Raw genomic sequence first — 12,499 nt, 5'->3', positions numbered from 1 at the left:
AGGCCTTTACAGTATTCCAACACCATGTCATCAGTTATTGTCATCAGCTTGTTGACTGGAATGTAAACATGCCTCATCGCTCGTCCCATGATTATTTCATGAGGACTTAACCCTGTGGTTCTGTCTGGTGTTGCTCTAATGGTCATTAAAACAAGAGGCAAGACATCAGGCCATTTCATACCAGTGGCTAAACACATTTTCCCAATTCTGTTTTTGATTGTACCATTCATCTGTTCAACCACACCAGAAGCCTCTGGTCGGTAGGCACAATGTAGTTTCTGTTGTACATTCAATGCTTCACAAATCAATTTTACAATCTCGTTATGAAAATGTCCTCCTCTGTCTGATTCAAGACTAACTGGGAACCCAAACCTAGGGATGAATTCTCTCAAAAGTAGCTTTGCCACTGTCATCCCATCATTTCTTCTTGTTGGGAATGCTTCCACCCACCTGGAGAACAGGCAAACCACAACCAGAACATACCTCAGTCTGTTACACGGAGGCATTTCAATGAAGTCAACCTGCATTCTGGTAAAAGGTCCACCTTCCCGGCCTATGGTCCCTAGACTCACCACTGTCTTTCTCCCAGGATTGTATTGCTGACATATCAGGCATCTCTGACACAGGCTTTCTGCTACAAGTCTGAATTTTGGATTGTACCAGGTCTGCTTAAAAGACCTTATCATGGCGTCTCTCCCTATGTGTCCCTGGTCATGATACATACGTGCCATTGTAGACATCATGCTATCAGGCATTACTGGTCTTCCATCTCGATAGACCCACACACGGTCCTTTTCTCTTGGTGCACACCCTGCTTTTATCCATTGTTTCATTTCCTCATCTCCTGACTCTTCCTGCAATTGTCTCACTTCTTCCCAAGTTCCTACTGTATTAGTAAACATTACTGAGCAAGAAGACATTTCTCTCTCCTTGGCCCGATTTACTGAATTCTGGTTCCGTGCACAATACTGTGCCATATTATTAACATACCTATTCCCAGTAGTGATGTAATCACTACCTTGACTATGGGCAGCACATTTTACCACAGCCAATTGTTTAGGCAGCTGTATCGCCTCAATCAACTTCCCAACCACTTCAGCATTCTTTATAGGGGTTCCACTTGAGGTCAGGAAACCTCTTTGCAGCCAAAGCTGGCAGAAATCATGGACGACCCCGAAGCCATACTGGCTGTCAGTTATCACAGTCACTCTCACATTTTTCCCAATTTTACATGCTTTGGTCAAAGCAACAAGTTCAGCTACTTGGGCTGACCTCACTCCTTTCAAATAAGATGCTTCCATCACTGCTGCAACCGTGCATACTGCATATGCTGCGCTTAGCACTCCTTCATCTGTTCTCAAACATGACCCATCAACGAACAACACAAAATCACTTTCTGGCAGAGGTACATCCTTTATATCTGGTCGTGGCTTTGTGCAGTACTCAAGCACATCCAAACAATCATGATCTGCTTCATCTCTCACTTCCATATTCTCAGCATCAGGTAACAACGTTGCAGGATTCACATTCACACATCTCGCAAGGCTCACATTTGTTGCACCTAATATGACCTTCTCATACTTAGTCAGCCGACTATGTGTCATATACTGTGTACGACTCCTTGTTAAAAGAATCGCCACATCATGAGGTACAAACACTTTCAATGGATACCCCATCACAATACCTTCACTCTGCTCCAAACTTCGACATGTTGCGGCCACTGTTTTCAGACACCCAGGTAAAGCTGCAGCCACTGGGTCAAGCATTGAGGAAAAATATGCAATTGGTCTCCTCAATCTTCCATGCTTCTGGATCAACACAGAGAGTGCACATCCATTTCTCTCACTGCAGTACAACTCAACCTCTTTCTCATAGTCAGGCATGCCCAGTGCTGGTGCTTCACACAATCCCTCTTTTAATTTTTTGAATGCTGCCAATTCTTCCTTGTTCAATTCAAGGGGGTCTTTTACATCACTCCTTGTTAATCGCACCAAGGGCTTTGCAATCAGAGAAAAGTTACTAATCCACTGACGGCAATACCCCACCATTCCCAGAAACATTCTCACCTCTCTTTGGGTCATGGGGGCTCTCATTCCTTTTATAATTCTGATTCTGTCTATTGTTATTTTTCTCAGTCCTTTCTCAATTTTATGTCCCAAATATTGCACTTCTTTCTTGCAATACTGTAATTTTGCTGGTGACACTTTCAATCCTCCGTCTGCCAAATGATTCAGTAGTGCTATTGTGTCTACCTCGCAAGCTTCACGTGTTTTTGACGCCACCAAAAGGTCGTCGATATACTGCACTAGTACTGAACTTTCAGGCATTTGCAGACTTTCCAAAGATTTCTTCAACAATTGATTGAATATTGAGGGGCTCTCTGTATACCCCTGTGGGATTCGGCACCAAGCCAAAATCCGCTCTCCAAAACGAAATGCAAATATTGGCTGACTGTCGTGGTGCAATGGGATAGAGAAGAATGCATGACATAGATCAATTACTGTATACCATTCTGCATCATGGGGAATCTGGTACAGAATTACTGATGGGTTTGGCACAATAGGACAGCATGATACCACAATTTTGTTTACCTTTCTCAAATCTTGCACTATCCTGAATTTCCCATTAGGCTTTTTCAGTCCCATTATCGGTGAATTACATGGACTACTCATAATCTCTCTCAAAATTCCTTGCTTGATCATTTTCTCAATTATTGGAGAAACCCCTTCAATTATCTCCGGTGTCAATCTGTACTGAGGGACATTTGGATAACGTATTCCTTCCTTCACAGTTATTCTGACTGGATCTACATTTCTCATTAACCCTACATCTTCTCCAGTAAAATCCCACACTTCTGCCTTCACTGACTGTCTTAGTTCATTTGGTAATTCATCAGGGTTGAATATTGCATAAGTCTCAGTTACCTCATTTTCTCTGTTAGCTATAGTCATTTTATAGAGCACATCCTCATCTGGTGTTTCAAATGCTATTCCATCTGGAGTACAGAATATAGTGCAATTCATCTTGCACAACAGGTCCCTACCTAATAAATTCACCGGACTGGTGTCACACACAACAAAGCGGTGCATTTCTGTGAAATTCCTTATACTAACTTTCACTGGTTCTGTCAAAAATGTTTTTAACTGTCTGTTGGACACACCAACCACTTGGATTGTTTCATCCGAAAGAGGAAGATTCTTAACATCACCTGATCTAACAGTTGATCGAGTAGCACCAGTGTCCACTAGGAAAGTAATATTTTCATCATTAACCTTTCCGTCTACAAATGGTCCTGTCTGGTCTTCTTCTAGAGTTGCGCCAAGTACGCACTCTTCTTCCTCCTTTCGGCACCGTCAATAGCTTTCCTCTGAGTCACTCTCATCGCATTGCAGCCAATACTGTGAAACGGCGAAGCGCGCGGCGGTTTATTTACCTGTTCTTCATTGTAGAATCCCGATTAACTACTATACTTCTGGGTGTTTCTGCTCTGCGGAAAAGGTGGTTTTGGCACCTGATTCTGTGAAGTAACCACCTGCTGCTGTTGCTGCAGTTGACCACTCACCTCATTCTGCACCTGCGGATTCAATGATGCATTTTCATTATTAGTATTTGGAGGGTATTTACACTCGGATTTCCAATGCCCTAACCTACCGCAATTATGGCATGGGAACTTCTTTTTAGCTTCTTCTATATTACCTTTCCCTTTTCCTGGGCCAAATCTCGGTTTAGTTCCTGGGTTATTTGCTTGTTCGACCAACTGAGCTTCCTGCCTTTCAGCTACCTTTACTTGTGCCCACATTGCCTTTTCCTTTAATTTTGGCTGTTTAGCCTCAATCTCGTCACTGAAATATTTAGCATGTCTCAGTACTTCATCTATTTTCTTATTCTGCCAATCAACTGTATGCTGCTTTATCATGTCACCAATGTCTGGGCGTAAACCATATACAAATCTGTATACGAAATGACTCAAATCCATATCACTCAGGTTCTCATCTCCGCTGAACTGTTTAAAGGCTTGAATTAGTCTCTCATAGTATGCATGTACTGATTCCTTTGCTTCCTGATTCGTTCGATCAATCTTTACCCAATCTATCTCTTTAGGGGGCACTTTGTTTTTCAAAAATACCATAACCTGTTCATACTTTTTCATTACTTCAGGGTCTGGGGCTCCTGTCTTAGGATCCCTATGGTACTCCTGAGTTGGCCAGTTGATCATCAACTTGCACTCAGACCACAAATCTGCTGGTACTATTATGTCGAACAGACTATTCAAATCTATCCACAGTACCTTTGATAATTTTACAAATCTGTCTACCTGTCTGTACCACTCGACGGGCTTTTCGCGTAGTCGAGGGAAATCATTCGTAAATGACAAAATGTCCTGTCTTGTCCATGGGACATGTACATATCCTCCTCCTGGGATCCCTCTCATGGGGTATTCAGTCACTAACTTTTCTTTTTCTCTAACAGGGAATGCCGAAACTGTCCTGTCTGAGGCATCATTACGTTTTCTATACCATTTACTTCTCCATTTATCCACATCTCCCCATTTTCTCAATACAATGATTATCTCCTTAATCTGACCTATCTGTCCTGTGGTGTTCAGATTTTCAATGTCTTTTTCAGTAAAATCAACTCGATAGGGTTTCTGTAAGGCTTTTACCTTATCAATGTCTATACCCATTTCATTTGCAACTTCTCCTAGTCTTTCATGCAGATTCCTCGCTCTCCATGTCACACTTTTACACAAGAATAACAGCTCCTCATCCTGATAAAACTTTAATTTTTCTACCGGAATAGTCCCTACAATCAATTCTTCCAATACCATCCGTAATTTAGCCACATCTATTGACTGGGAATCTTTATCTGGTCTCTGCAACCCTTTTAACCATTCACTCAGTTCTTCCACAGATGGTCCTACCGGGTTCTCTACACTACTCTGTTCTGGATTTCTCTGGGGTTCTAACAAAGTTTCTACTGTCATTCTACTCCTTTCAGCATAATTCTGATTTATAAGAGGATTATTTGAAACGTGTGGTTCAAACATATTTACTGTCGGTTCCCATGGATTCTCAATTTGACTCCGTTCTGGATTCTCAATCACATAATTGTTCCGGTATGGTACCGTTAAACAATGTTCGCTATCTTTTTGCTTCTCAAAAATGGGCATTACCGGACCTATAGTCACTGGACCTGTTACAGCTTCTAGATTCTTAGTTAATTCTCTTATTTTCTCTGTTAATTCTAGAGTGGTTTTGGCCAATTCTGCTGAATTTTCGTTATCCATTTTATTCTCCGATCTCTTTTCTACCTCTCTGATGGAGTTTCTTTTTTCTAAATCTGGTGACATAGTCTCTGTCTTGATAATTCGTAATGTTTCTCCCATTGGGGCATTTGGTGTCAACATTTCTGGTTCTGGTCGGTACGGTGGTGGATTTTTATAAAACACATCATCCAACACATCACCATCCGAATCATTTGCTCCGTAACCTCTTGATTCCACATTATTTTTTTTTCCACACATTTTCTACCTTCATTCTCTCCTACCGCTCTTACAGGAAACAAACCCTCAGTCATACTTGCATTCCTCCATCTTTTCATTCGATCATCATGCGTTTCATGTCCATATGACCTGCCAAACAAATATCTGTAACCTCTACCATTTCTTTGCTTTTCTAGCTCATGCGCTTCGTCTTCCCATTCTGTCAATGCCTCAAACTGCGTCGGTCTAGGTCTTGGTTCTAAGTACATCATCTTCTGGCGCAAGTTACTTAAAACAGCCAGATTAAAGGAACCATGTTCTGGAAATGCTAGGACTCCATCATCCTTGGTATATTTTACCCAATTATCTGCCCAAATACAAGTATGATATCCATACTTTGCAATCATTAAAGCTGCGGGGGTTTTCGGTGGAGGAATTAACTGTCCTTCCCTAGTTTTGACCTGTTTATCTTTCTTGAACCACTTTTTAACTTTACCAAACCAGGATTTCTTTTCCCTATCTGGTGGCTGGTAATATATTTTCATGGTTTTTGTGTATCGCTAGTCTCTTACAACTGTACCGCTACTCTGTCCACTCACAGCGCGACTTCACGCTAACGCACCAATCAAGAGCGTCTACGTCACTTTCACAGGCCTCTAATCCCAGCGCGACTCACACTAACGCACCAATGAAGAGCGTTTACATCACCCTGTACTTCTCCAATCCCAGCGCGGCTTTACACTAACGCACCAATCCGGAGCATTCTACACTTCTGACCCACTGTCCAATCCCAGCGCGGTCGTTTGACTTCAGCAGCCGCTGCGGCAGCTCTGCTCCTGTCTACCCCTCCTTTACAAGACCGCTCCGTGAACTCTTACTGCAACTTTTACAATTATATTAGTAACAACACTGAAACATCTCCATTGTCCTCTTCGCTAACCAAAGAATAGCAATAGACCTTTCTCACGAGAATTCCGTCTTTCCCGAGAGCAGCGCTTACCTCTGCCCTACTACGGAATCGTTACTTCCGTTGATAGAGTAGCACATCCCTCTACTTCACCCTTCTAGCAAGCATTAGCTAATTGTTTAACTTGGTATTTTGAAAAATAAACCTAGAGTTTCGCAATCAACCCAAATGCCTTACATTCACACTCGTTCATACAAGGAAATGTAGTACATACGCACAGAATCCTGTCTTTTCCGAGAACAGAGAACAGTCTGTCCTACTACAGAATTATGACACAGGTTAACAAAACAGCACTTCCCTCTACTTTGTCCTTCTAACAAGCTCAGAGAACACCTGCTACCTTTTCAGTGATAAGCGTTATCGGTATGCCAATTGGTTTCCTGGTACTTTAAGACCAAAATTTCACAGGTAACCTTCGCTTTCATACACACTTCTCTCACACTGAGAATATTTCTAATGGCAACACACGACGATGCCGCTGAATCGAACCCAGACAATGCGCTGTGTAACTTCACTTGCCACACGTTTCCCCAGTGTACCTACAGGGCAACAACAATTCCGTCTTTCCCGAGAGCAGCGCATACCTCTGCTCTGCTACGGAACTGTTACAAACTTCCGACTTCCTACATCCCAGAAGCCGTGCTAACAACATATAACTCAACGCAACTCAACATTTAGTGTTAGTACATAAATCAATGCTAATCAATAATCAATAAGCTATTTACAAGCAATGATCACTAAACCAAAACAGTAGTAAACCATATCTCTGCTACCAAGAAAAACTGATCCAGCGCGGAATGCAAAATCCCTCCCTTCGTTACAGATCATATATCACACACAATACTACATACACTGGTGGGGGCCATAACACCAACATACACCCATCTAATAACCTGTTTAAAGAGGTGATTGTTCCACTCGCTGTAATGGAAGAGAGTACTCACATAACCCTATTCATAAAGATCTAAGCTTCACCTTTAGTACTCCTCCCATGTATAGGCCATGGATCTACTAGCTGCAGGTTGAAGTGATAACGAAATCTATAACATAATTTACATAAATGCATTTTCTCAAATAATAATGACCCAACACAGTTCTTGTAATGAATATTACATTTTATCTAAGTAATTGAAATTCGATTCTCTGGGTTTTAATCAAGCAAAATAGATCATCATAGTTACCTATTCTGGCTAAAAGTCGCCCTCTAAGTCAAAATCTTGGTCATCAGTTCATACTGTCAGAGTCTTTGGAAAACAGCTGTCCTGCACTGTCACCGTCCTCTCCGTCAGCATAACGTCAGGAAATCGCAAATCTTCTGAAGGGTCTCGACCGAAAAAATCTCTCCCAACCTCTCTAGTCTACCATTTTTATAGTAAATTTACATTCCAAAGTGTAACGATTGATATTTTGAACAAATTTGATTGGTCCGTTGGGGAAAGTTCGACTTCTTTCCCATACATATAATGTGTCTTTAGATATAGTTCCAATCCACGCAATAGTATTGTTTCATTGTTTCTTTCAGAGCTGCTGGCCGAAAGCCCGGGGAATAGCCTTGGTTGTCACAGTTGAGTCGGGGTCGTGTAAAGGCCGTGGCAGCTGATGGCGACGCATGCGCACTTCACCCAGAGATGCTCATAATGGAGTTGTTCTCATCTAACTGGGACGTCGGCCATTTTGTGGCCACCAAATGGTCAACTTAAGCAAAGAAACACAAAAATGTAATTAATACAAAGAAATTACTAATAATCTGTTATCCCCTTACTAATACCCATATGTGTATGTATTTATCTAGCAGAAGCAACACTTAATGCGGGTTATATTCACATTAATAAAGCACAAATCACAGATACATCACAAAAGCAACATATAATCATGAAATTTCTGAATATATATTATTAAAATGCATACAAATTTAGTTTACGTCATTAATTAGGCCATGCCACTGCAATTCTCACGTGTATTTCTTATATTAGTAAAGTTGATCAATTCACACAGCAAACCATTAGTATAATTACTATTAATTAATTAATCTTATTAATCTAAACATGCAAAATGGAGAGGGTATACGATTCTAAAAGAAAACCCCACTCCAGCAAATGCACTTCATGACATGTAGTGTAAGCAAGGCCTGCTGACATAAAGAGTAAGATGATGTTCTTAAGCCAAAGACACCACTATTCGGTAAGTTGTCTACCACTAATAAGTTATAAACAACCGTGGAACTCCCAAGAGCAACCGTCACTAAGTAATATAAAGTAAAACTATGCCGTGTCAGGTAACCCACTTTGTAGTTATGTCTGCAGGACCATGGTAAGCCTGCTAACAAAAGTAATGGTGTGCAACAATCAGGATCACAATATTTAGATGTGAATTTAAGTCTAGACTTAGTATGTGTGTTGGGAACCTGCCGCTATCTTACCTCCCTTCGACCTTTTTAGGCGGTGAGTGGACCCTTACCTTTTGGATTTGATATGTAGTATTTAATGTCATTTGCAAGTCGCAATCTTTTCACCACCAGCGTCTGTACATGATGATTTGTAATAACCAAATTGTGATTTGCTAAAAATCTCTATTTCGTAATTGCAAATCGGGTGTTCCGTACATCTGGCCCTTAATGAATGCAATTGCGACTGCAAACCATTGATACATACTAAACTAAACTGCAAATTGGAAGGAATGCCCTAAACATGTCCCTTTCAATTTGCAATTTGGCATTCAGTTGCAAACCTATTTCGCGATTCGGTAATCAAATCGCAGTTTGTGTTTTGAACATACCCAAAAGCTATTTTGCGGTTGCAAAGGTTTCAACTTGGTGAATCAGAGCCTTTATGACCATAAAATAAACTTTGAACCTAAGGCCCATGATTTGTTCTTTAATTAAAGAAGTTTCCAATAAGCATTGCATGTGTATTCTGTATAAGTGATAGATCGAGGGAGATAGTGTAATATTTAGTACACTTGCTCGTGCAATTTCTTGACTTGATCAGGAGGTCGTGCCTTCTCACTGCTTGCTGTCAAACACTGGAACGCAGTACCCTGTAGGCTTTGTTTGATTCACATCTAAATTTTTGCAAGCTCTTAGGGCCTGTCGTTTTGATGCAACCCCTTAGAGAACCCTGTTCATGTCATGTGTGTGATCTACAGTGACAGAATACTGTTATGGGTGACTGTAGTGCGCTATAAATCTCTAGATTAGATTCTCTCGAGTAGACTTTTCAATACAATACTTGCAATTTTTTTTAATTATTGAATTTACAAAGATCTTTAACAATTGCTGTACTAACTTCATATTCCTTTTTGGTTGCAGATTTATTACTGTGAGAATTCACTTTGATGAGCTGTAAAAAAACTGCATGCCAATAATGCACTAAAATGGAAAGTAGCCGTCCATATATTTCACATTTATTCTTCCACATAACACTGGAGCCAAATGTGCCTCACATGGACTTGGTTTGAACTTAACTTACAAGTGATGAAAGGTGCGTGTGTCCTTATTGACAGTTTGTGTAGGCTCAGAACAGGTTGGAACCGCCCCCAGTTAATTTATCTTTGGTGTTTTATGGAGCGCCTCTACAGTGATGAAAGATGAGTCACAGAGAAAAGAGGGGCATGTTGGGGTGCCGTAACACAACAAGGGCTATGACAGGAGGGGAAGGGAATAGGATTGCATTCAAGAATGAAAAGAGATACTTGAAACTATGAAGAGCAAAAAAATAGTGTGGAGGCGGATTAAAAATGGAGAAGGCACAGGAGAGGGCAATGAGGTTTAGACCTTCTTGCTCCCTCTTACTTTTGGATATATATACCGGCCTGTGTTTCAGTCACTTCCTCACACATTTGATGAGCTCACTGAGCATATGTGGGCACCTTCCCCTCTCCTGTCCAAGCCATGTGTATTAAACGTCAACTGATGTCATCCGGCTGCTCACACCTTCATGTATGGGTGCCTCTGGTTTGCCAGTCTATATATATACCCCCAAGCAGTAGGTTACACCCTGCCTAGATAACCGTGTTGAAGTGTGCATATACACATCACTTAGGGGCCTATTTACGAACTAGTCATGCAGAAAGTCACCTTGCTGCACTGCACTGCGTGACAGGGAAAGGGCAGGAAGGCTTCATATTTCAGGCAATAGGGCACATTCCTGCCTTTTCTACTGAGCTGGCGCTCTTTTGGCAGCCTAGTGCCAATGCAAGCACCCTTAAACCATGGTCCAAGGGTGCCTGCATTGCATGCAGGATTGTTTTTGTGCAGGAAGGTGAAAACAATCCTAAGAAGCATATTCTTCTTTCTATGTGTTCTAGTAACATGGAGAAATAAACAAATTACTCCTCATAATGCCTGTCCTGGGAAGGCATACCTTTTTGGCGCATTCTCAGGTTTACCAGTTCCGGTAAATCTGTGAATGCATCAAAAAACATGCGAGTTGTCTGGGAACACCCAAGCAATGCCCATGGAACATCTTCCAAGGGCAGAGTAAGTCAACGCTGTGATTTGTGCTGTGTTGCCTTGCTTCAGATTTATGGAGCCACTCTGGGCTTGCACTGCTTCATAAATCTGACTTAAGGTTTGCGTCGCTCTTGCACCACATAGTGTGGTGAAAGAGCGGCACAAATCAGCTTGTAAATGGGCTCCTTAGGTCCATATTAGGAGTAGGTTGGAAATTTCTGATCCCTGCATAAAGCCGTTTGCTAAGTGTTTAGTATTCCAAGTTGGGTGGTACTTATTGAATCTGGTAATAACCAGATCTGTTAATATTTCAGTTAAATATCTCACCCCTTGTTAAATTACAGTAGATGGTGACAGGCCGCTTAGGTAACACTGTCTAATCTGCACATACACTGCACTTAGGACCTGATTAGGAGTTGGTCAGAATTTTCTGATCCCTGGGTAAACCCCTATTTGCAAAGTGTTCAAGTTCCAAGTTGGGTGATATTTTTTTAATCCAGTACTTACCAGATATGTTTAATATTTCAGTTAAACATCTCATCCTTTGTTAGATTTCAGCAGGTCTAACCTTCTGCGATTTAACAGGGGAAAACAAAAAGCTATATAATGTACCCTACTGATTTTGGTGCAATAAGCGCCAAAATCTGCAAATCATTCACCAAAAACTTACATTAGGTCCTATTTATCACACCCTGTAAACCATGGGTACTCACAAACTTTCTCTCGGGGGCCAAATTTACAGTGTGGTTTGTGGCCGAGGGCCGCACCGGTGGGGGCGGGGTCAGAGGGGTAGGGGCGGGGCTAAAGCAAAAAAGAAATTGTGACCATGAGGTTGAACACGGGTCCCTGCAGCAGACGCTTTCGTCCACTGAGCCACCAGACCCAGCATACACAGATCTCTCTCTCTCCCTCTCCCACTCCCTCTCTCTCCCTCCCTCTCCCTCCCTCTCTCTCCCTCCCCCTGTCTCTCTCCTCCTGTCTCTCTCCCCGTGTCTCTCCTCGTCTCTCTCCCCGTCTCTCTCCCTCTGTCGCCCTCCATCCGTCGCCCTCCCTCTGTCGCCCTCCTCCCTCTGTCGCCCTCCTCCCTCTGTCGCCCTCCTCCCTCTGTCGCCCTCCCTATGTCGCCCTCCCTCTGTCACTCTCCCGCTGTCGCCCTCCCTCTGTCACTCTCCCTCTGTCTCCCTCCCTCTGTCTCCCTCTCTGTCTCCCTCTCTGTCTCCCTCTGTCTCTCCCTCTGTCTCCCTCCTTCTGTCTCCCTCCCGCTGTCTCCCTCCCACTGTCTCCCTCCTGCTGTCTCCCTCCCTCTGTCTCCCTCCCTCTGTCTCTCTCCCTCTGTCTCCCTCCCTCTCCCTCTGTACGTCTCCCTCCCTCCGTCTCACTCCCTGTCTCCTTCTGTCTCTCTCCCTCCGTCTCCCTCCCTCCCTCCGTCTCTCTCCCTCCCTCTGTCTCCCTCTCTCCATCTCCCTCTGTCTCCTTCCCTCTCCCTCCCTCTCACTCCCTCTGTCTCCCTCCGCCTCCCTCCGTCTCCTTCTCCCTCCCTCCATCTCCCTCCCTCTCCCTCTGTCTCTCTCCCTCTGTCTCTCTCTTCCTCCCTCCATCT

This window comes from Triturus cristatus, chromosome 3_2 (assembly GCF_964204655.1).
Source record: "Triturus cristatus chromosome 3_2, aTriCri1.1, whole genome shotgun sequence".
In the NCBI taxonomy this organism is placed as follows: Eukaryota; Metazoa; Chordata; class Amphibia; order Caudata; family Salamandridae; genus Triturus; species Triturus cristatus.
This window is presented reverse-complemented; position numbering follows the sequence as displayed.